The sequence below is a fragment of the Sapajus apella genome, unplaced genomic scaffold, assembly GCF_009761245.1.
Source record: "Sapajus apella isolate SASKATOON/1434 unplaced genomic scaffold, GSC_monkey_1.0 scaffold108, whole genome shotgun sequence".
Lineage (NCBI taxonomy): Eukaryota > Metazoa > Chordata > Mammalia > Primates > Cebidae > Sapajus > Sapajus apella.
In genome coordinates, this window is record NW_022437048.1 from 5,822,955 (window position 1) to 5,846,478 (window position 23,524).

Genomic DNA, 23,524 nt, shown 5'->3' on the forward strand with positions numbered 1-23,524 from the left:
TCCAATACACTACACACACACACACACACACACACACACACACACACTCTGATTATCAGAGTTCAAGGGCCCCAAGAGTCAGTTCTAATAGAGAAGTCTGACATAATTCTCTACCATCTTACCTAAAACCAGATCAATCATTTAAATCAGGGGCCTGGGTTTCAGTGGCTTAGTAGCTCATTTAAAATTTTCCTTCTCCTCCGAAACAGAGAGGGCTGTGTGCTGCGTTTTGCTGATCCATGGGAGAATTCCTGTAGGAAGAAGAGGCTGAAACATTGGCCTAAGGTTATTAAACAGAGCTTTCATAATAAATATGTCGATACCATTTCTGAAAGATTTGAATATTTCTCTCTCACAGACATATTGTTCAATTTTATTAGAGGAAATCATTCTGGTATCCTATTGGCATTGTTTAATTTTTGGGTATAATCTTAAGGTCCTTGATTTTAATGCTGTGGGAAATGAGATTCAGAGATGGAATAACTTGCCTTCCTTGACATTAACCGAGATAAGCTCCTGTTTTCAGAAGTTACAACCTTGGCTGGGCACGGTGGCTCATGCCTGTAATCCTAGCACTTTGGGAGGCCGAGGTGGGTAGATCACGAGGTCAGAAGTTCGATACCAGTCTGGCCAATATAGTGAAACCCTGTCTCTACTAAAAATACAAAAAATTAGCCAGGTGTGGTGGTATGCACCTATAATCCCAGCTACTCAGGAGGCTGAGGCAGGAGGATTGCATGAACCCGGGAGGCAGAGGTTGCAGTGAGCTGAGGTCATGCCATTGTACTCCGGCCAGGGTAACAGTGCAAGATTCCATCTCAAAAAAAAAAAAGTTAGAACCTCTTCAAATATTTCACTTTAGGCATGTGTTTTAAAAATGACAGTTGAATATGGTTGAGAGCTCAGTTGCTAAATCTGTGAAACAACTTGTAACACATGTTTAACCAAATAAAATTATTTTCCCCAGCTCATGCTGGGCTGACAGCTTCCAAAGACTGTGTTCACCTTCATTTTCTCCTCATAAAAAGGGGACTATAGCTATTTTTAAACCTGGGGGGGCGTTGAAGAAGAGAATGTAAATTATAAATCTAGGTTAGTTGAATTTATTCAAGAAATTGCCAGACTGAATATGAATACTTGTGGAGTGTAAGTGAAACAAAAATGAAGCGTTTGGTGATCATAGATCTATTATCTATCTATCTTTCATCCCAGATTGGTTTTAGAATGAGAAGAAAAAAAGTGATTTTCTCATTTCTTACTCTTATACAATGAAGTGGTTAGCTAAACTCATACAAAGTGGCAACCTTAATGATCATTCTGTTGCAATATTGTTTACTAACAAAACAACAAGTCCAAACAAATACCAGTACAAAGAAAATCTCTATTCTGTGTAGCAAATGTTGGTCAGACTTTCACCAATGAGCCATGTATTTGAAAAGGACTTGATATTGAGAAACATCTCTGATCAGTCTTCGATGTTTACAGTAACAAGCCATAACAGATCTCCTACCACCTTTCTGTTTAGGCCCCAATATGAAATGCATATGAAAGTTATAATTTCGTATAATTCCAGGAGAAACAACCAACAATATTATTCACCTTTTTTTCCTAATAGTGAAAACCCCCAAATATGATAAATTTATGGATCCTGCTCTTTGCTGAACACAGTGCTTTACAGCTAACATGTGGTGACAAGCCATAACTCTTCTTATTTTATGTAATGAGGAACCTTAAATACAGAAATCTTTAAGGACCTATTCAAAGTCACACAAATACTGAGAAAATTCTATGGTAACAATTTTATCTGCAGGTCAGATCTGTACCTTACTTTCAATAATCAACATAGGGCCAATCGGTTGCATTATTTTACTACATACAACTTCTTATTTTAGAATCAAAGAATGCCATGCCTATATGCCACCAGGAACAACTGAACTACCTATTCAAAAACTTTCATCTTTATTCTTCTCGGAGACATTATGTTGTCATCACCTGCTGCCACTAGATGGTGCTTGTCATCGAAACAAAGGTCCTTCCTCCTTTCTGTTTTCTTTAGATGCCTATTAGGACCTTGGATGATAGGAAGGAAACTTGATTAATAAGCTAAGTACTGGGCAGGTATTCTAAGAAATCATTTAGTACAGAGACTTATTGATTAAAAAGTAAACAAATGATTATCAGTAAAGCTTACTTACACCGTTTTTCTAGTTCTATCAATTTTTCTGTTCATTCTTCTCGTCACTAAGCTGTGTGAACCCCAAGGCAAAAAGAACCAATAAATCTTTCTCTGGGCTTGTGAGAATCAAGAGATATAACACAAGTTTTAGGAGAGGCAAACAAAAATCTTGGGATTCATGGTTATCACCTGGAAAAGCAATCGAAAGTGACCACATGCAGAGTTTATAAGAAAAATTAATCAATGACCTTTCAAAAGAAAACACACACGTATCTAGTGGACACTAATCAATAGGAAATAAAACATGCTCTTTTAATTGTGGGATAGCAAACATCAAGTAATGAAAATGATAACAGAGGTTGCAAACACTTTGCCAAAGACAACTCTTTTTCTCATTAATTTAAGACACATACCAAATCTCACCTCCATAGTACTCTCATTCTCTCCCTGCCTCCCACCCCACACACCAACTTTATTCTTCTTTTAGGGTAAATTCTTGCCAATCTTGGTACTGAAATGCCTTCCGGAGTTAACTATTTAGCTTATGTGAAGGAGAGTTTGATATATTTTGCAGCAGAATGCTTGCAAAATGTGTTTCTTGAACTTTTTTTTTCTTATTCACCAACACTGACTGTTCATGGCTGCTTCACGATTATAATGAGAAATTGCCAGCTATGTTGAAATACAGAATCCGGAGTGTGAAAAACTGCTGAACAGCAGTGGCAAATTCTTAATACAAAAGTGACTTCCCTTTGCCTATTAGCTTACTTTGGGGTTGTTGATTCTTGCAAACTGCTTGCGTAGGGAGTAAAAGTTAATTTTAACATTACTCTAGAAACAGAATATAATTACTTAGGTGAAAACCTTAAAGCTAATTTTCTGTTTTATCTTTGGTTTTGAGTGTCCCATTAACAATTCCTGGTGATACTCTGATGAATATCACTGCAGTGGGTTATGCAGAATGTGTCAACATATATGTGAGCCAGATGTGACAACAGGCACATGACATTAGTACATTTTAATTGTAGACATCAGACAGATTGGGGTGGTTCCTTGTGCCTTCTAAGCATTAACTAAGGTTTTTAAAGGTACAAGTTTTTAAAAAGATACAAGCTCCATACCTGCTTTCCAAGCACTGGTCAGGCACCATGGATCTCTGGATGTCTTCCAGTTTTGAATACTAGAAAGAAAAGCCTCTGTCCTCAAATTATTTCCTCCCTACCCCCATTTTTTTTTTCTTCCCTTGGAGGCTCTATTAGCTATAGCTTTGTGTTGAAGAAAGACTGGGAACAAGGAGCATATGGTATGTGAAATCATTTCTCTTGAGCTTTATGTGTTTTGGTGGCTACTGTTGAAAACAATTTGCTCAGTGACGTCACATATACATTACATATGTATTACTAGAAAATGATATACACGTGCATGATATACCATGCGGTTGAAATCCATTAAGTGACTATTCTCTAGCAGTACCCAGAACAATAGATGGTGTCTGTGCTGACAGTCTGTTCATATCTTAATGGTTTACTTAATGATTCAACGGTTTACTGATGGCATTGGTGCTGGGTCATTGGTATATTATTTGCTTGGCAAAGGGTACTTGAACCTCATTAATTAGGCTTAGGAACAGAATAAATACAAATAATCACTTTGCATGCTCAAGAAACCGCACTGAATGGCTAAGGCTGTTTTCCTAACTCCCAAGGAAGACAGAAAGGCACCAGTAACATAAGTGAAGGACACAGTTTGACAACCACCTTATCCTCAGACAACTTTTGCTAAAGGTGAACAATGACTTAATACTGTGTTATGGCAGCACTCTATACGCCCCAAGTTTTAGAAAGTAGAGTCAAGAGTGATCTGGGCTGGGAAAACGCATGCAATTTTAGGTCTGCATGGAAGCACAGGCTCTCCCCACTGGGGAACTCTTCTGAGTAAGACAAAAAGCTGGACCTAGCACCAAGCCCAGGGCGTTAGCCCAGGGCGTGAGAGAGAAGGAACCCAGGAGGCAAGCGCGACGGGTCTGGAAACGGGTCCTTCGTCCGCTCCGCGAGGGCGCTACGCGCAGAGTCCGAGCCCCCGGCGGAGGCGGCGCGGCTCTAGGCCCCTCCCCGCCGCGGAGGCCCGGACTGCTGACGCCGAGCGGCGGCCCGGAGCGGTGGGGGCCGGGCGGGCGGGCGCGAGCGAGGGCAGGGCAGGGGGCCGGCCGAGGCCACTTACGGCTTTAAATATGGATCGCAGGCTCGCGCTCGCGGCACAGCCTTCGTCGCGGCCGCCTTCCCTGAGCCCCTGCACCCCGGCTTGCTTCCGAGGGGCGCCCGGGCTGGGCTCCACTGCTGCAGTGTTAGTTACTGGCAGTAACATCAGAGATCCCCATAAATATGCAGGAGCTGCAGGAGGCAAAGTAGAGTAGACGCCCGCGCTCTCACACACTCGCTCGCCGCGCACCACGCGGGCCGTGTAGACATCGCCCCCGACCCACCTTGTCCCCCTTCCTCGCGGGCCGTTCAGGTTCCAGTGCTGCCTGCTCCGAAGACCCTCCCGCCCCAGCGCCTTTGCCCCGCTCTCCCGCGCTCGCGTCCCTCCGGAGCGCGCACCCACCCAGGCGGCAAAGTTGTGACTACTTGGGCGCGAGTGACCGGCGCCCCGCTCTTTCTGCGCCCCGCGCAGACAACTTCCCGCGGCTCGGCCACGCCGCGTCCCAGGCTCGCGCCTCCGGGGATTCCGCGGCCCCCCAGCCTCCAAACCCGGCGGCGCGCCGGGCAGCGCTTCCGTGGCGGCCGCGGCCGTAGTGGCAGCGAAGGCGGCGGCGGCGGCAGTGGCCGCTGCAGCCCCACACTCCGCCGCCAAACTGGAGGAGCGACGGAAGCCGGACCCCAGGAGGTGAGAGCCTGGCCCCGGCAGCTGCAGGGAGGGTCGGTGGGGTCCCTCGCTCCACCGCGGCGGCGGGCGCGGGCCCGGGGGCCGATCCCGGAGGGCGCGCAGGCGGCCTCGGCGCGCTCCTGGGAGGGAGAGAGAGGTCAATTGCGGGCCGGGCATCCCCGGAGCTGGGCGCGGGCGGTGTGTGGCGGCTGCTCGCGGAAAAGTACTTTTTTTTCCTTCTTAAGGTTTAGAGGAAGAGTTTGGGTGGTCCCGCTCCTCCCTCATTGCTAAGCCCCCTGCGCCCAACTGGGCGTCGTTACGAGGACTGCGGGACCAGTGTCTGCGGCGGGCTGGGCGCAGGCTCAGTGACACGTGTGTTGCTGTGAGCCTGGGTGGTCGCCCTGTGACCAGGCACCTGCTTGAGAGGAACGCATCCCCAAACCCATCACAGGGGGAGACGTGGGGACTCTCGGTGCTGTCAAGGCCGCGGCCCCCACTTCACTGCCTGCTCCAGGACGGAGCATTTACATCTCTCCCTGGCACGCCGAAGGCGGGGGGTGAGTCAGGCAGATTGTCTGCAAGTGGCACACGCACATTCATTGGCAATGGATTTGGATAGGGGAGGCAGAGGTTAAACTGGAATTTCTTTTGGCCAGCGACAGCGGACCTCTTCCTCAGGTACTGGGCAGCATGTGCGTCTTGGCAAAGAGAGGTGATTTCTTTTTTCTTAAGTGCATTTTACTCAGCCGTTGCCAGTGCGTTAATAAGTCACCAAAGGAAGGCAGGAGTTGGGAACTACATCAGCAAACCGCAGCAAGCACCATTAAGACAAAAGTTCTTACAGAACAAAAAGAAAAACTTGAACTTGACGTGAAAGATGGAGAAGGAAGCAGTTCTACCTCTGTTCTGTCACTTTTTTCAGCGCCCTGTAAAACTATTTTTTCTACCCTTTCTTCCCTCTCAAGGCCCTACCTTCTCTGCATAATTGATCACAGCAAGCTCTTTCCATCTTGACACTGAAGAGCAGCGACCCCTTTCGCTTACCCTCCCCATTTCTTTTCCTAGTTCACTTCAGTGGCCTGGAAAGTTGCTCCTAATGAGAAATCAAGAACACTGGGCTGTACTAAACGCTCATTGTCTCAAATCCTGGAACAGTTCCTTTTCTAAGAGACACTGCATTGTACTGTATTTCTCTTTTTTCTTGTATCTTGGAGCTTGGAGTTGTAATATTAACCTGAATTACATTAATTAAAGTGTGCATTGCTCATTTGGGCTTTTTTTTTTCATTGTGATTTGAGTAGATTCGTCAATTCCATTAGAACAATATTCAGTAGTTTTTTTTACAGCCAATGTAATGTCTTTTGAAAACGCTTCTGACTACAACTCTCTTGTGTCTATCACATTAGCATATAAATAATTTACATGGCCATTTTAATACTTGGACTGAAGATATTAGTATAACTTCATTCAAAGGAAGTGTGCCTGTTTATTTTTCTTTAGCTTTATAGCTGAGAAAAAATTTTTACTTTCATTTTAAAGTTAAAAGTTCTAATCTGGTCTTTGTGTTAAATCTTGAAATTGGTTTGCCTTAACCGTATCCCAGACTGTCAAGTAAGATGACGCAGAAACTCTCATATATGTAGGTGGAGACAGGAAAGCAGTACCGCTGCATTAGGAACTGTTGAGGCAGAGAGCATTTGTAGGAGTGGGGGTGACAAGGACAAGATTGGATATTTTGATAGTTCCAGGCATGTTTGAAAAAACTGAAAACTAAGAAACCCCAACATTTTGGATTAAGTGTTCTTCAAATGACGGTTTTGGTGCTATTTGCTCTTTTTTTTTTTGATACAGAGTCTTGCTCTGTGACTGGAGTGCGGTGGTGCAATCTCGGCTCACTGCAACCTCCGCCTCCTGGGTTCAAGCGATTCTTCCGCCTCAGCCTCCCGAGTAGCTGGGACCACAGGCGCATGCCACCATGCCGGGCTAATTTTTGTATTTTTAGTAGAGAAGGGGTTTCACCATGTTGGCCAGGATGGTCTCGATCTCTTGACCTCGTGATCCGCCCACCTCAGCCTCCCGAACTTCTGGGATTACAGGCATGAGCCACCGCGCCCGGCCCCATTTGCTGTTTTGGGGTCATTTCTGGAGACACAAACATACATTAGACACCTTACCCAATGACATTGACAGGATGTACTGTCAGTTTAGATTAATGTATTTCTTTTAGTTCATGTAGTCAATATTAAATAACTTTAGATGTTTGAATGTTAGTACCATTATTTCAGTCTTTTAAATGATTAAGAGACATTTTGGATTTACAAAAATGTTGTGTGAAAGAAATACAGGCAATCAGATTTAGAGGAATAATGCGATAGAAATCGGGTAACCTTTAGGACAACGTCCAGTAGGCCTTGATGGTCATCTCACTTCTCACTGAGTGCTGGCAGGTACAGTTTTGAGGTTCTGATCCCTTGTTCTGATAGCAAGAGTGATGTCTGGCCATGCTTACATCTTAAAGGAAAAGAAAACACTTAAGGAAATGGAAACTAGCTGGTGAATCACGTAAATAAACAGGATTCCTTGCCTGCCTCTGAGAGCACTGTAGACCATGAGGACTACTTTTCTGAGGGGAGAAGAGCCCTTAGAGACTGCTGGACTTAAGTGTGGCAAGATACATTATGTTTTTCTTAGAGTTTCTTTGGCATTATTTAAAATAATATGAATGAAATCTAAGACTGGAGTTGATAGATAAGATTGGGATTGGAAAGAACAAACTGAGAAGAGGAAAATCTAATGAGGATTAAAATTTCTAAGCAGCCTTTTCTTGATTGCTAAATGGAAGGAATCAAAATGCATGATTTGATGGGACAAAGGAAGCTATAAGTAGAACATGTATCTCAGTTGATGCTGTTTCCAAGGACAACCTGTGATTTATGAAATTTATGTATTTTTTAGGGAGTCATTTAGCAAAATGGATAAAGAATATCCAGGAAGCTAGTAAGACTTTACAAAACTAGAACTTACTATTTTTACATAATGTTGGAATCTTAGAGGAAAGAAGGAATAAGTTTTATATAAGGTCAGGGCTAAGTTGTATTCCAAATATATTTTGTTTTTCTCCCAATATTTAAATATTTGATACATTTGGGTTGCAAAATGGAAAATATGCTTCTGTTCTTCTGACATGAAGATGATCTTTTATATTCTCAGTAGTGTATACCTTTGGTTATTTTTCCAGCAATAGGGATGGATTCCCCTTTACTTAGTTCTGCCTAATGTATGTTTACACACACACACGCACATGCACAGACACACATCCCCTAATTTGTAGAGGTGGCTGATTTAATTTTGTGGGAAGCCATATTAACTACTTTCATAATACTTCTGTGGCAGTGGCTTTTGTTGTATTTTGGCAGTCTCAGCAGTGCAGTGACATTTCTAACAAGACATTGAAAGTATGAGAGCCAGATGTAGTGATCTTAGATACTTTGGAGGCTGAGGTGGGAGGATCACTTGAGCACAGGAGTTCGAGGCTGTCATGTACTAATATGCTATAAAATTGTGCATGTGAATAGCTACTGAACATCAGCCTGGATATCGTGAGATCCTGTCTCTAAAAAAATGGACAAGTGGGCCGGGCTCGGTGGCTCACACCTGTAATCCCAGCACTTTGGGAGGCCGTGGCGGGCAGATCACAAGGTCAAGAGATCGAGACCATCCTGGCCAACATGGTGAAACCTTGTCTCTACTAAAAATACAAAAAAATTAGCTGGGCGTGGTGGCGTGCGCCTGTGGTCCCAGCTGCTTGGGAGGCTGAGGTAGGAGAATTGCTTGAGTCCGGGAGGCGGAGGTTGCAGTGAGCCGAGGTCACGCCACTGCACTCTAGCCTGGTGCCTGGTGATGGAGTGAGATTGTCACAAAAAAAAAAAAAAAAAAAAAAAAAAGAGGACAAGTGTATAAATGCTAATGGCTTTATTTACTTGCTGTGGCAAAGGAGAGATACAACTTTTTCTTCCAATCTTCTTAGTGATACAAATAGTTTTATTCCTTAATGATAATGTCTTACCTGACTCTGAAGATAGATGGTTCCAGACTTACTATGTTCGATTTAAAATTTTTCAGAATTACAATGGTGTGAAAGCGTTCACATTCAGTAGGAACTGTACTTCGAGTACTGATAACAACATTCCGTTTTTCACTTTCAGTACAGTATTCCATAAATTACATGAGATATCCAGTAGTTTATTATAAAATCGGCTAGGCTTTGTGTTAGATGGTTTTGCCTAGTAGGAGAATGTAAATGTTCTGAACACATCTAAGTTAGGTTAGGCTAAGCTATGATGCTCAGTAGGTTAGTTGTATTAGACACATTTTTGACTTATAGTATTTTCAATTTATGATGGCCTTACCAGGACATAACCCATTGTAGGTTCAGTAGCCTTTGTATTGGAAAAGGATGGTGGTAGAAACAGTAATGTTGAAACTATGTGCCTCTGTAGTTGTTTGCGTAAACCAAAACATCATCTTGTTTCTCTTCCCTGAAAACTAAGTAAGTGTAAGGGATTGTTGCTCATTGAAATGAAGAGGAAACGATGACAGAGAATTCTCTATGCTTTTCTTAAATGTAACTCTAAATTATTGGTGGAGGTAGGAATGAATATTTTATCTTTTGACTGGTGATACATGTTTGTCGAATGACCATCAATGAATGGGTGACTGTTTTTTTAGTCACAGCAGAAGATACTAAAGCGGATAAGTTTATCCTGTTTTAAAGTGACAGTTTGCATTTTGTGTGGGTAATTCTGCTCAGTAGCAGTGCCCACTTGCCGCAACTTGATTTCAGGTTCTGCATGGCAGGGACGGTTTCATGAGAGGAGAATTTTCAGTTTGGTTGTACCAGTTGTAGCTCCAATCTTGAGAGCTAACTTTTGTTTTTCATGTAGAATGAACACAGAAAGAAATTACGTGAAATTAGGGTGTAAAAGGAGGTAAATAACCACCAACTGATATTTTGGATTTTTGTATTTTTACTTGGTAGATAATTTTGTGGAAAAGGTATACTCCTTGACTTGAATTTAACTTGAATTTCTGTATTAGAAACCTTAAGAAAGTTTTAAATAATACTTCTAGTATACTTTTCTTGGGATTAAAAAAATCAGTATAAATAAAAATACAAAATGAGAAAAAAAGTATATTTAACACTGCTATAATATTCTGTGAGTGACACAACTAGAAAAATCTATTCTTAATATATTGAAGACATCTTATTTAAGAAGAAATTGGTGATTTCTTTTTTTAAAGTTTATTCACTGATTAATATTCTTCTTAATACTATTTGCAAGTAAGTAAACTTGTGAGGTATGGATTTCTATGTTAGTTAATTCTAGCTTTGGCCTGGAGATCTACTATTCACAGATAAGATCTAGTAACAACTTCATCTATTTGGATCCCTTACATTTGGCATGTTCCCCAGCAAAAAGCCTCTGAGCAGGCAAAATAGAAGGTAAAAAAAGGCATACATTAAAAAGGATTCACTTTACTCCCAGGAAATCCCTCGGGGTGGGTTTACTTTTAATACACATGCTGTTCTATGATTGATTATGAAGTTTCTAATCCCATGGCAAATAGTAAACTACGAAGTAGATGGTTGAAGTGGGCTTTATTGGCAGATACATGGAAAACATTGAAAAGTGCCTGAGAACAGCTTGGTAGTAAAGGAAGAGGTAGATAGAAGTGAGAACTAAAGCAAGCACAGTGGTTGAGGACTGTTTAGATGTGGACTCTGATTAGCATCACTTCATTGCATCCCCTTCTCCCTCCCTCACTTTCTCCTTTCTTCCATCTTTCCTCCCCCTCCCTTCCTTCTGTTAAGTTTTTATTGAAATACATATGGTCAGAAAATTTCACGTCATCATACCATCAGTAGACAGCTCAGTGATTGACCTAAGTGAACGCATCCATGTAACCAGCGCCAAGACTAAAATCTAGGCTAGTGCTGGCATCTGGAAGCCTCCTCTAACTCCCTCTGCAAGTCATTACTTCCCCCCAAGGTAAACGCTCTCCTAATTTCTGAGACAATAGGTTACTTTCACCTGTTATTGAACTTTCTGTCTGTGAATTACATAGTATGTATTCTTGTGTGTGACTTCTTTTCTCAACATTGTGTTTGTGAGAATTATACTTGTTTTGTGTGAAGCATCAGTTTATTCTCATTGCTACATAGTATTCTACTTTATAAGAAGGCCACAGTATATTTATCCATTTTGTTCCTGATTTACTCATTTTGTTTGGGTTGTTTCCAGTTTTTAGCTATTATGAATAGTGCTGTTATGACCATTATATATATGTCTTTTGGTGAACATGTGGGAATTTCAGTTGTGTGTTTTGCCAGTTTAATTGATGCAACGGTTTCAGTAGAGAGTGCCTTCCTTCGGAGTTGGTACTAATTCACATTCCTACCAGCATTGTATGAGAGTATCATCTATACCACATCCTTACAAAAGGTGTCTTTTTAAAAAGCCATTCTATTGGATGTATAGTTGTATCACATTATAGTTTTAGTTTGCATTTCTCAGAGTACCTTATCTATCTTTTCATCTGATTATTGTCTACATTTTTTTGTAAAGTGCTGGTTCATGTTTTTTACTCATGAGGTTTTTATCTAGTATCTTTTCCCAAATAAGGAAGATTTTAATACCTGAGGGGGAGTTAACTTCTTTTATTTGTTTAGAAGACTCAGCTAACCAGGCAAACTCATTCACTGGTGCTTCCATCTAATAAGTAAATTTATTGGGTAAAGAGATTACAAACATTTTGAACTTGTAAACATGATAGTGTGGATCTTTGAAACTTTGTCCCTAAAAAATAAAAAACTCAAACCAAAACAATCCTAACAACTTTAATACAGCACTCAGAAACATGCAAAACTAGTCCTCAATACTTTTACATGAAATTAGAGCATCTTGTAATGTTGATTGCTCAATGACCAATGGAGATTTGTATTTGGAAGGTATGAGTTGAACATCCAGCTCTCTTACTTATTAGTTGTTTGATTTTGAGAATTAAAAAATCATCTGTGTCTCTCTTTTTTCATTATTAAAATAATTATAAAACCTCATTCACAGAGAAGTTATGAGGAACAAATGAAGTGATCTTTATGAAATTTTGTTCAGCACTGTAAATGGCCGTACATATGTTAGTTATTATTATTGTTATTGTATTCTTCAACATTCCTTATTCTTGAGTTGAATTGTGCCAGCACTGAGAACAGTTCCTGGCATATTAATAAATGTTTGTTGCCTGAATGAATGAACAACACATTTAGGCATCTTTCTTGTTACGCTGAGTGACTCAAACTGTGCTTTATATTTTTTTCCTCTAGGACTTTTACTTTTTATTGCTAAAGCTGAGTTGGAACCAAGGTTCATTAAGCATCAGATTGAAAAACTGAGTCTAATAGCCAGCAGTTTGCAGTCACCCATTTCACTATATGGTTCATATTAAATGTATGCCCCCTAACACACACATGACTTGGAGAACCCTTTAAAATGATTATACTACTCTTCACCCCATGAGTGATCCCCAAAGCTTATACACTGAATATTTTTAGCTTCTGTAATTAGAATGGCCACAAAGTTCCAGATTTTAAATATTACAGTGGGTTCTCCAGTGCTAATACTTTGGAAACCGTGTTTCATGTAAAATCGAACATTTAAGGATGAGTAATAGCTAAAAACTGGGGCTTTGATAACACCTTTTCAGCTTAACATGAATAAGGTGTTTCACAGATATGTTGAGTATGATATGAGAGCAAACAGCATACACCTTATAAACATTTGTGTAAAACAACAATTCTTAACCCTTTGATAGGTCTGATTTTCAGCCGTTGGTTGATATTGTGACTCTCTTTATTCAAAAAGTGGTTTGGAATCATATCATTTTTTTTAATTAAATAAAATTAGAATTTGTATGATTTTTATTTTGGGGAATTACATGATCTTCCTTTAAATGATAGTGGGTATCCATTTGAAAAATCAGGTTTGCAGCAGAAGGAACTTGGATTTCTATATAGAAATGGAGTTAGTTTTTTTACCCGAAGACTGATACTCTTTCTTTTTTCCTGTATTTGAGCTTTTTTTAAAAGAGCTTATGGGGGGGTCTTTGCTGTTTGCTGCCGTCATTTAAGTATAGCTGTTCTGTGGTACTTAGAATACCCAGCATGTAACATTTTACTTCGGAATAATGTACGTCAGTCTACATTTTATAAGGAGGTTTACACATTAGGTAGTAGACCTCGTGTACTTGACGCAAATGTGGCTAATTTTGAGTGACTTAGTGGAAAATGGAATCATCTGGTATAGTAGACAGCTTTTGTTTTTTGTTACAGGCAAGTGCTATGGAAAATTGAAATAAATACAAGGGTAATTATGGTGAACCTTTTTAAACTACAGTTTTACAAATAGTGAATTTCAGAAAAATCTCATCTCCTGTTCTGAGTGATTTCATTCCTTTGAGAAGTTAAACTGGCTCTTTTTAAAACAAATACATCCAGGCGTGCCTGGTTATTGCTATATTTAATGTGGAAGCAAGGCTCCTCCTTTCAGTTCTCACTTGACACGTGGGATTTAAAAAACAAGGGTACTGTGGATTTAGGGAAGAATACCTGTTTAACAAATAGGATTATGACAATGAAAGTATCTAAACTGACCTCCCAAGGGAATGGGATTAGTTCTTCCATGAAAGAACTAATTTCCATGCAGCATGGAAATCTGTTGTCTGTATGGCCTTATTGAAATATTCCTAGTGTCTCTAATACAAACCAGGTTTTGCACCTTCTACCCCAGAAGGATCAGGAATGAAGTCCTGAAAGTGATATTTAATGAAATATGTTTTGTTCTGAATTAGGAATCAGTGGGACCATCAGTTAGGCTGAAAGTTTAATGGGATCTTGAGCGTTGATGGCTGCACTCCTGAAACTCTCTCCTTGTGTATTGCGTGACCACAGCTGCAACGAGACATCACAGTTGAACTGCTTCACAAATTCCTTCGATTCCTTTGACCTCTGGAGACTATGTCCTTAGGAATGTGAGATGAGCACTCATGATGTTAGCAGAAAGTAGGGCCTCATGGTAGGGAGGTTGCTAAAGTACTGATTACAATCGCCTTTGGAAAATGGCTGAGCATTAACAGATTAGGCAGAAACACACAGCTCATACATTTGCACTTTCACAAGTTGAACTTCTTTGCCAGGGAAAAGAGAGAAGGCCAATAGGAAAGGTCTCAAAAGATTTAGATAAACTAGATCAGATAACTTCCCTTGAAAAATCTATTAAGGAACGAAATAAAAATACCACTCCAAAAACATGAGAAGAAAATATAGTTCAAACAGTTACATATTTTTATTGCCAAAACCTTAGGCAGTGAATTTTACACTTTAATTGATCACTTTATTGCTTACTGTTTTGTACTGCCCTTTAATTGTTTCATATATGTTCGTGTTGTCTTCCTACACTGTCTACTTTCCTACCGTTTCTATCAGTATGTCTTTCGTGGTCCTCGTAGTGGCCAGAAAGTGCTTATTTAATGGAGAGATACTTAGTACTTTAAAAATGTGGACAGACCAGAGATGCCAAATCATCCTTTCCAACTTTATTTAAATTGTATTTCTGGCTGGGTACGGTGGCTTATGCCTGTAATCCCAGCACTTTGGGAGGCTGAGGCGAGTGGATTGAGTTCAGGAGTTCAAGTCCAGTCTGACCAACATGGCGAAACCCCATCTCTACTAAAAATACAAAATTTACCTGGGTATGGTGGCAGGCACCTGTAATCCCAGCTACTTGGGAGGCCGAGGCAGGAGAATAGTTTGAACCCAAGAGGTGGAGGTTGCAATGAGATGAGATTGCACCACTGCATTCTGGCTTGGACAACACAGCAAGATTCTGTCTCAAAAAAAACCAAAACTCAAAACTGTATTTCTTCTGGAGATATTCCTCCAATGCAGGAGCTGTGATCATTGCTATTAGGCTTTTAATATATTTCTTGTGAAATTCGTTGTAATGAAGTTTGGAATCCAGTAGTTTTGGGGAAGACTCTTTGTTATTACAGTTTGTGATGTATTATAGTTCCATGGAAAAATTGCTTAACTTATTTTGATATGACTGTATTTGATCTGTTCTTTGAGTTGGATTCAATTTTACTTACTGATTATTTGAGATTAAAAATAAATTGTTAGCACTTGTATAAAAAAGGTTTTTGTTTTTAAATACAGGCTCACTAGAAGTTGCAAAAATATAGTGCAAAGAGTTGTTCTGTACATTTTACTCAGCTTCCCCTAATGAACACCACTTTAAAGATGCCTAAAAAGGTTTTTACCTAAAAAAGATTTATGAGGAATTGCAATTTTTATGCATGCTCTGAAGAAATGCGTATTTATTAATCACTGATTATATGTATAACCACAGATTATAAAAAATATAGAGTTAGAGACCTGCTAACTCTCTATTTTTAGGGGCTGTGTGTTTCCATTAGAAAAGGTGCTTATGTGACAGGTAAGAAGGAGGAGTCATTCATTAACTTATTTATTCATATATCTGTGAATTTGATGTTTGCTTCTTTCAAATCATTTTAAAAATATTGATCATATTGATTATATTGAACTAAGAGTTTCAAGTCCAAGTGTTGTTCCTATGAAATCTTTGGAAAATATAATGCAAATAAAAGTGAATGAGAGTAGAACTGCTTTATTGTACAGGTGTTAGGGCAGCATGATAACACTGGATTTTTATGTAAAGGTGAGAGAATATCATTGTACTATATATCTCTATGTGTTAGGTGCATGTTCTTGCCTCACAATATGTGTGAATGCACAATATATTGAGATGTTTTAGAACAGATGTTTCATTTATTACATATGCATAATATTTCCAGTGAAATCTCAGTGTTTCACTACTCTTTAATATATTGATAAATATTACACTTGAATATGCATTTGAGTTCAATTATCTCTTAATAGGAATCTTTAAATGCTGTATACCTGTTTGTCCATGCATCTGAACCTTATGCAGTCTTATCTGGAATACTCCTTTGAGGGTTTGGTCTTGCACCTCAGAGCAGATGTAAGTGGGAAGGGTCTAGAGAAACACATGCATATCATGAGAATGGAGGAGTTTCTTTAAGAGAACACACAGAAAGTTATTTGAATGCTTATGGTCTTGAGCAATGAAGTGTGAAGTCTGAAAGGAGACCTCACCCACCTCACCAAAGCCTGTAATGTCATGAACACTTTCCCCAAGTCCAAGAATATCAGAAAGAGGAGCACCACATATAATTGAGAGAAATAGTTGCGTGGCTCATGCCTGTAATCCCAGTGCTTTAGGAGGCTGAGGCAGGAGGATTGCTTGAGGCCAGGAGTTTGAGACCAGCCTGGGCAGCATGGTGAGACACTGTCTCTACAAAATAAAAATAAAATATAAAATATATAACTGAGAAAAATAGGTTTAGCTTAAATTTTTAAAAAGTTTAAGTTTATGCAGTAGGTATTTATGTGAGCAGATTTTTACCACAAGAAGAGAAACTGGATCCTCTAACAGGAGAAGGTCCAGGACAAATCATTGGGTGGATTAAGTATTTATACAATTTAAAAGAGAAGATGGACATTTGGTAAATAGACCTAATCTTTTGGGTGTTTATTCTCTCTTTACCCAGGACTTTATCCAGGGTTATCCTCCTTTCATAGAACTTTGTTCAAGTCACTAATCATTTTGTAGAATCATTTCCTGTTCTTTGAAGTCGTTGTCAGATGTCACTGAAAGTTGATCTAGAGGATTGTGAGTCTGACCACACATGACACTTTCTATAAAGTTTACGGGCCTCAGCGTGTCTTATCTCAGCTCTTGACCTTGACTGGAAGGCACTAGTGTACATGCATGGTTACATTTGAGGTTATAAAATGAGCACTTAAAGTTCTTTATAAAATTTCTATGAATCAATCCCACACCTTGCTACTGATAACATGAAATTGGATGTTATTTCTGAATTGAAATCAACATTTTTGGTTTGGGGTTCATTTGGTATAATCCCACTAATCTGAAATAGTTTACTTTTCCAAATAAATGCAATATATTTTATTTTGGGAGGGTTTAAAAATTATCATCTTGGATAGCTTTTTTAAATTTAACACTATGTATGCAAATTAAAGAGCTGGGACAGTCTGGTGCCATGTATTCCTGTTCAGCCTACAGCTTTTAGCTTTTGTGATAGATGGACTCTACCACATGGGCTTGAACAACACAATGTCCTTTACTTGTCTTATTTTTATTTTTCGAGATGGAGTCTTGCTGTGTTGCCCAGGCTGGATTGCAGTGACATGATCTCTGCTTACTGCAACCTCCACCTCCTGAGTAGTTTGGACTACAGGAGCGCACCATCACACCCAGCTAAGTTTTGAATTTTTAGTAGAGATGGAGTTTCACCATGTTGGCCAGGCTGGTCTCTCGAACTCCTGACCTCAGGTGATCTGCCTGCCTCAGCCTCCCAAAGTGTTGGGATTACAGGCGTGAGCCACTGTGCCCAGCCCACAGTGTCCTTTATATAAAAACCAGAACAGCAGAAAAAAGCAGGTTAGAACATGTGGCCCAGGCTGCTACCCGAGTTGAGAGCTGATAGAATAGGAAAGTGAGGATTTAGTCTAAGGTATGTCTGGGGATATGGGATCTAACAGAATCCCTATGGCTTGGAGAGCAGTGGTGGGATGATGTGAAAGCCTTATTAGGTACTCTGCATTGTCTGTGGAATCAAGGAAGAGGAAATCATATTTTGAGGAATCTGATTTGAGAAACTGTGAACCTGTCTGCTTAAGTTATAAGAGTGGCCTGTTTGGCCGGGCGCGGTGGTTCAAGCCTGTAATCCCAGCACTTTGGGAGGTCGAGGCGGGTGGATCACGAGGTCAAGAGATCGAGACCATCCTGGTCAACATGGTGAAACCCCGTCTCTACTAAAAATACAAAAAATTAGCTGGGCATGGTGGTGTGTGCCTGTAATCCCAGCTACTCAGGAGGCTGAGGCAGGAGAATTGCCTGAACCCAGGAGGCGGAGGTTGCGGTGAACCGAGATCGCGCCATTGCACTACAGAAAAGGAAACATCTTTGAAACTCTGTCTCAAAAAAAAAAAAAAAAAAAGAGTGGCCTGTTTATCTGCTGCCAACAGGGTATGAAATCGTCACTTTAACTGAATTTTCTGATAATTGAAGCTTACCTACCTTATTATGTAAACTAAAATTGTCTCAAAATATTTTCTGATGTACATCATTTTAAAATGAATTGCACACATTTATATTCTGTCTCAACATATTGAATATAATTTTTCCTCTTGTTCATCTGTTGGTATTCATTATATAATTAAGACGCAGTCTCAGGTCTGGAGACATGTGGAGTTATTGCTCCTACAGTAGCGTTTCCATGTCATTATGCCTAAATCCTTGTTTAGACACAGCTATGACACCCTCTTAACAACATAAAGGATAAGAAAAAGGATGTATAAATGTATCCTGGCAGGAAAGTGGCATTATTGACTGTTCATTGGCCATCAGCAAAGGGACCTGACTAGAAGGACATGAAATGATGGGTGTAATGTTTGACAGGTTGATGGGTGCAGCAAACCATCATGGCAGGTGTATACCTATGTAACAAACCTGCACATTCTGCACATGTATCATAGGACTGTAAGTATAATTAAAAAAAAGAAAAAAAAAAAGAAAAGACAGGATGGGTGGTGGGCACAGCTGACACACCCCACAAATACCTGGGGGGCCTCAAGAAGGTTGCTGAGATCCAGCAAATTTCAGCTATTGTTATTGAGACCTCTTGGCTCAATAGGCTGTTGAGGTCTTTGGAAACCTCCATCAAAATTGTTTTCCAAATCCTTTGTGACTATCAGGGTTTCCTGGTGTGAGTTAAGAGCATGAGCTCTGGAGCCAGAGAGCCCTGGCTTGAATCCTGTCTCTATCATTGTCTTAGGCTGGATTCCCTGTGAAACAGTTTCTGAGATTGTGCAAGAAGTTTACCAGGACTTGTACTGAGTGATGCTACCTGTTGGGGGAGTTAAGGAGGTTGGACTGGGAAGAAGGAGAAGCTGAAGAGCAAGACAGTAACAGAGGCCTCCGCTGATCCCATCAGCAGCTCTGGAGTTGGAGAGAGACACCCTTTGGAGTTGCCCCACTTTGAGATAGGGAAGCCAGGCCTTTTTATCCCATAGCAACTGGTCATGATATATGGGCTGCCTCTGGAGAGAGGTGTGACCTTGGGTCAGATGGCTCTCGTTGGCTCAGGTAATTTCTAGAACAAGGTTGAACTGTGTGTCTTCAGCCAACACTCCACCAGCTGGGGAAGCACTTATGTTCTGAAGGGGAGATCTGGGCAGCACAGCACAGCACCAAATTGTGCCTTATGATGGGGGACTCTGTGCTTCCAAGTTCTTTATCCCAACCTTCTTTAATTCCTAGGGTTTAAGTAAGTTAATGAATGTGAAATGCTTAGAAAAATGCGTCGTATGTAGTCAGTATGGGTTAGCTGTTCGTCATGATGCTCCTGCCTGACTTTATCAGCCCTACCTCTCTCTTACACTGCGGTTCTTCTAATATTCTGTGAGTCTGAAAGCTGCTAATACTCTCATTATTTTTTTCTAATTTTCTTTGCAAGAGGAAAACATCTGCCAATATTTTAGTAAGAAATGATTTAACTTGTAATGTGTTTTAGTGCTATTTGTGTTTTTAATTTTTACCAGAAGAAAGATATCTGCAAAAGAAGTAGTTGCTGATGATGACATTTGAAGGATTTGAACGTATTGTGGATGGAAGTTTGTGTGTATGAGTTCTTGGCCTCCCTCAAAGTAACTTAAATAAGCAACTTCTGAGTTAACAGAAAATCAATCCATTCACTGCTATCGAGTTGGAGACTGGTGTGATAAGAGCAGTTCATAACCTGGGGTTAGTGTCCACCTGAGAAGCTCCTTGAAGTGCTGGTTTTCACCTATCCCGTCACTGTAGGCCTAGAGATAAACATTAAAACATATAGCCAATACATATAGCATTGACAGTTAAATTGCTTTATTTCTTAAACATTTCAGAATCATTAATTTCAGTGTTTAAATTCCATAAATATAGAGCAAATCACCTGGAATGTTTTGGAAATTTGGTTTTGATTCAAAGTAATGTTCTCATGGAGATTCAGTCTCTGCTAATTCATTTCTCATTCACTTTAGGACATGGCTAATTCCCTCTGACAGTTTTTATCTCCTTCATATTCATATGGGTGGAAAACATTTTATTTGAAATGACTCACCCTTCCCCCACCTCTCCAAATATGGGAACTATGTTATATTGTTTATTTTTAAGGCACTGTCTGATTGCACTCTTAACATTAAAGCAGAGATAGTTAAAAATATATGCCCCCAAAACAGTTCTTTCAAATATCAAGTGTGAACATTTCTTCTGTTTGTACCAGTCATCCATTATTTGTACACCCTAATAAAGCCAGCAGAGTGGAGGAGGAAATAATACAATACCTCCTTTGAAAAATTTTTTAGAAGAGAGGGCTTCCTTGAATCCATTTTCCTTCCCAGTTTTAATTTAAATTCCCTATACTTACTTTCCATTTCTTTTAAAGAAATGAAATTGTTAGAAATGAACCATGGAAAATCATTTATCTACATATTTATTATGTGATGATCTGTAGAAAATGAGAATTATATGGAATACATAGTAAGCATCAAGCTGTCAATGAAAAATTTTGTCTTAGCTTAACTTTCTTAGACATTAACCTTGTTTCTGAGCTGAGCAATCTGTTGTGGGTTCTATGCAGAATTCCATGTTTACTTTTGTTATGTGAGCCAGGAACCTAATGGAAACCTGACTTCAGCAACCAGCTAACATTTCTTTTCCTGTTGAGACTTAGAATGTCTAACACCTTTAAGATTTTACTTCCATATTTTAGTGGGGGTGTGGGGTGGGGAATAGGTGTTTGGGAAGAGTGAATATGGATAAAAGATTGAGGTAGACTAATAGATGTGCAAAAATATATTGTTTATATACGATGAGTGGTAAAAATGTGTTGCATAACAAGTCCTTTCTCCTTTTAGAAAGACAACTTTTAAAACTGTGTATTTTGGGGGATTAAAATATATAAACTTTCTTTTTAGAGAAACATTGTTGAGCTTGATTTAATGGGAAACAACTCCATATCCAAGAAGATAATGCTAGTATATCTTGTAATTTTCAAAAACATGAAATTTATGACATTTGTGTAGATGATCTTTCACTGTGTAGGAGATAATGAAGTAAAAATAATATTTTGGACAAAATTATGTTGTCCAAATGGGTGTAGGTGAAATTTCTACTCTTGTTTATTTAATCCCAAGCCAGCCACAGTTTCTGTGTAATGGCTTTGCAGAGGGTTCTTCTCATGACTCCCTATTTAAAAACCACTTAATGCCCTCTTTTTTGTTAGCATGCATGTAGGTAGGTTTTTATGTGGATTTTAGTTATACCTTGGTGGAAAACATGCATTTCTCAATCTTGAGCCACTGATCTGAGTTTTATAAATGAATAAATGCAAACCAGAATGTATTGTAAGAAGGAAAAACTGTCGATTTAAACTGTTGTTTAAATAGAATGGCTTATTACTTAAATTTAGAGTATAAGGGTTAATCAAGCCTTGAATTGTTCATCTAAATGTATAAATGTAATGTGGTCAGGGACACCTAAATAAATGTTTGGTTAAATGATAACTAGCTAGTAGGAGTATATTAAACTAGATTTTTATCACTCACAAAGTTTTACAAATGAAATGTTTAGTAAACTCACTGTTTATTATGTAACTTAGATAAAAGGCAGAAGAGAAAAGATACCTAATAAGCACAACCCTGTAAATTCCAGAAAAACCACATTATTGGAATTTATATTTTCTCTGAAAATCAAGTAGTTTTTTTACCCACAGGCCACTTAAAGTTTTATCAAAAGGAGAGGAAGATTCCATGTGGTATTGGCTATTTGATCTAATGGTCTAAATGAAATGGAAAAAGAAAACATGGCCTTATACTAATGGTTCAGTTTCTAACAATAAACCTGGTGGGTTCACTTTAAGTGTGGTTTACTGAAAATTGATGATGATTTTTAGCACTTAGCTTCTTGTCTTCAAAGCACTTTCCAAATGTTAAATAATTAATTGCCATAACCCCCATGTGGGGGTAGAATAGCGAGCATGTCTTTCTGTTTACCAGGAAACCATTATGACAGAGTCTGGAAATGTTGATTTTTATTTTTAGAGGTGTCTTTGCTTTCCAAGGTGACCAGCATTTTAAATGATGTCCTGGTTTCCAATCACAGGGTCATGGGAAAAGTAACCGAGGATGTTGAGTACTTGAAAACTTTTTCTTCTTCTTGTTTCCATACAGATTTTATTTTTTATCTTACTTTTGCCTGTTCATTGTTTTGCAATACTATTTTTTAAAATGGAATATTACATATTAGCAAGTGTAGTCTTTGCTATTAGTATAGTCTCTTTGTACCTAGTAAATCCAGCATTTAGAAAAACTGTGGAACTAGGAGCGATAAAGATAACTTTAAGTGGAAAAAAAATCATATTTCAAAAACAACTTAAATAAATTAAAGAAATGAATTATTCAAAACGATAGTTTTTCTAGCTTAACCTTGGAGACTCAGAAATAGTGGATATATACCAGTTATATGCCTAACAGTGTATTATAAATAGTTGTACTGTATGACATATATTGAGGATGAACTTATGTAAAACAACTAGGGAACAAGAAAGATAATGAGAGAAGCTAATATAGACAAAATAAATATGGAATAAGATGGCTAATTGAACACTGGAGTTAACGGATACATCTTGAGGAGGGCACGGTCATGGGTGATGGTGCCACAGGACCTTTAGGAAGGAGGTGGGTTAGAATTTACAAGGTAGGTGGTGACCGTCCTACCAGACAGTACCTACATTAGCCAGACTAGTTCCCGGCTTGTTTGTGTTGCCAGCATCAGGATGTCTACTGATTAGCTCTCCAGAGAGATGCAGATTGGAGTCACTGCGGCAGATGCAGAAGGCTCCCCATCCCTCAGCTTCTCAACCTTTGAAATGGAAAAGAGCCAGGACCTTACTTTGAGGGCAGCTAATCTCTTTATGCTTTGAGAAACCCACCAGATAACAAAGAGAATGCTGTGGTGATTATTTCTGATGAATGTTGTTTCTTTGCATACGATTAACAGCTTTAAAGGCAGAGCCAAGTTAGATTTTTTCATGTCATCTTAGGGAGGTAAAGTCCTTCCAAATCATAAGTGTCAGCTCACACTTGTCTATTGAATGCAGGCATATCTCCTTAATCATGAAGTTTGAGACCCACAGCTGGGCTTCAGAAAAACCTCTCAATATTGTTGTGTACAGAATTTGTGTATATATTTATTTTTTTCTGGAGAAGTT

General features: G+C 39.4%; 1 protein-coding gene and 1 long non-coding RNA gene across 6 annotated transcripts in view; one reads left to right on the forward strand and one right to left on the reverse strand.

Annotated features, from left to right (window-relative positions):
• Positions 1-23,524, forward strand: part of SLC4A4 (solute carrier family 4 member 4) — a 499,211-nt gene that overhangs the window by 98,671 nt on the left and 377,016 nt on the right. The window contains exon 1 of one of the 5 annotated variants that reach the window (XM_032259371.1): positions 4,932-5,059. The exons of 2 other annotated variants lie outside the window; for them this stretch is intronic. The gene's annotated coding sequence lies outside the window, so the exon portion shown is untranslated. Of the gene's footprint in view, positions 1-4,931; positions 5,060-23,524 lie in introns of those variants that run through there. 2 more of the 5 variants (XM_032259363.1, XM_032259369.1) reach the window with 2 other exon arrangements.
• LOC116537300 lies at positions 1,264-4,275 on the reverse strand. The gene is made up of 3 exons (XR_004263063.1): positions 3,298-4,275; positions 2,196-2,246; positions 1,264-2,070 (listed from the first exon to the last, which is right to left on the reverse strand). It is a non-coding gene; the product is annotated as an uncharacterized LOC116537300 (long non-coding RNA).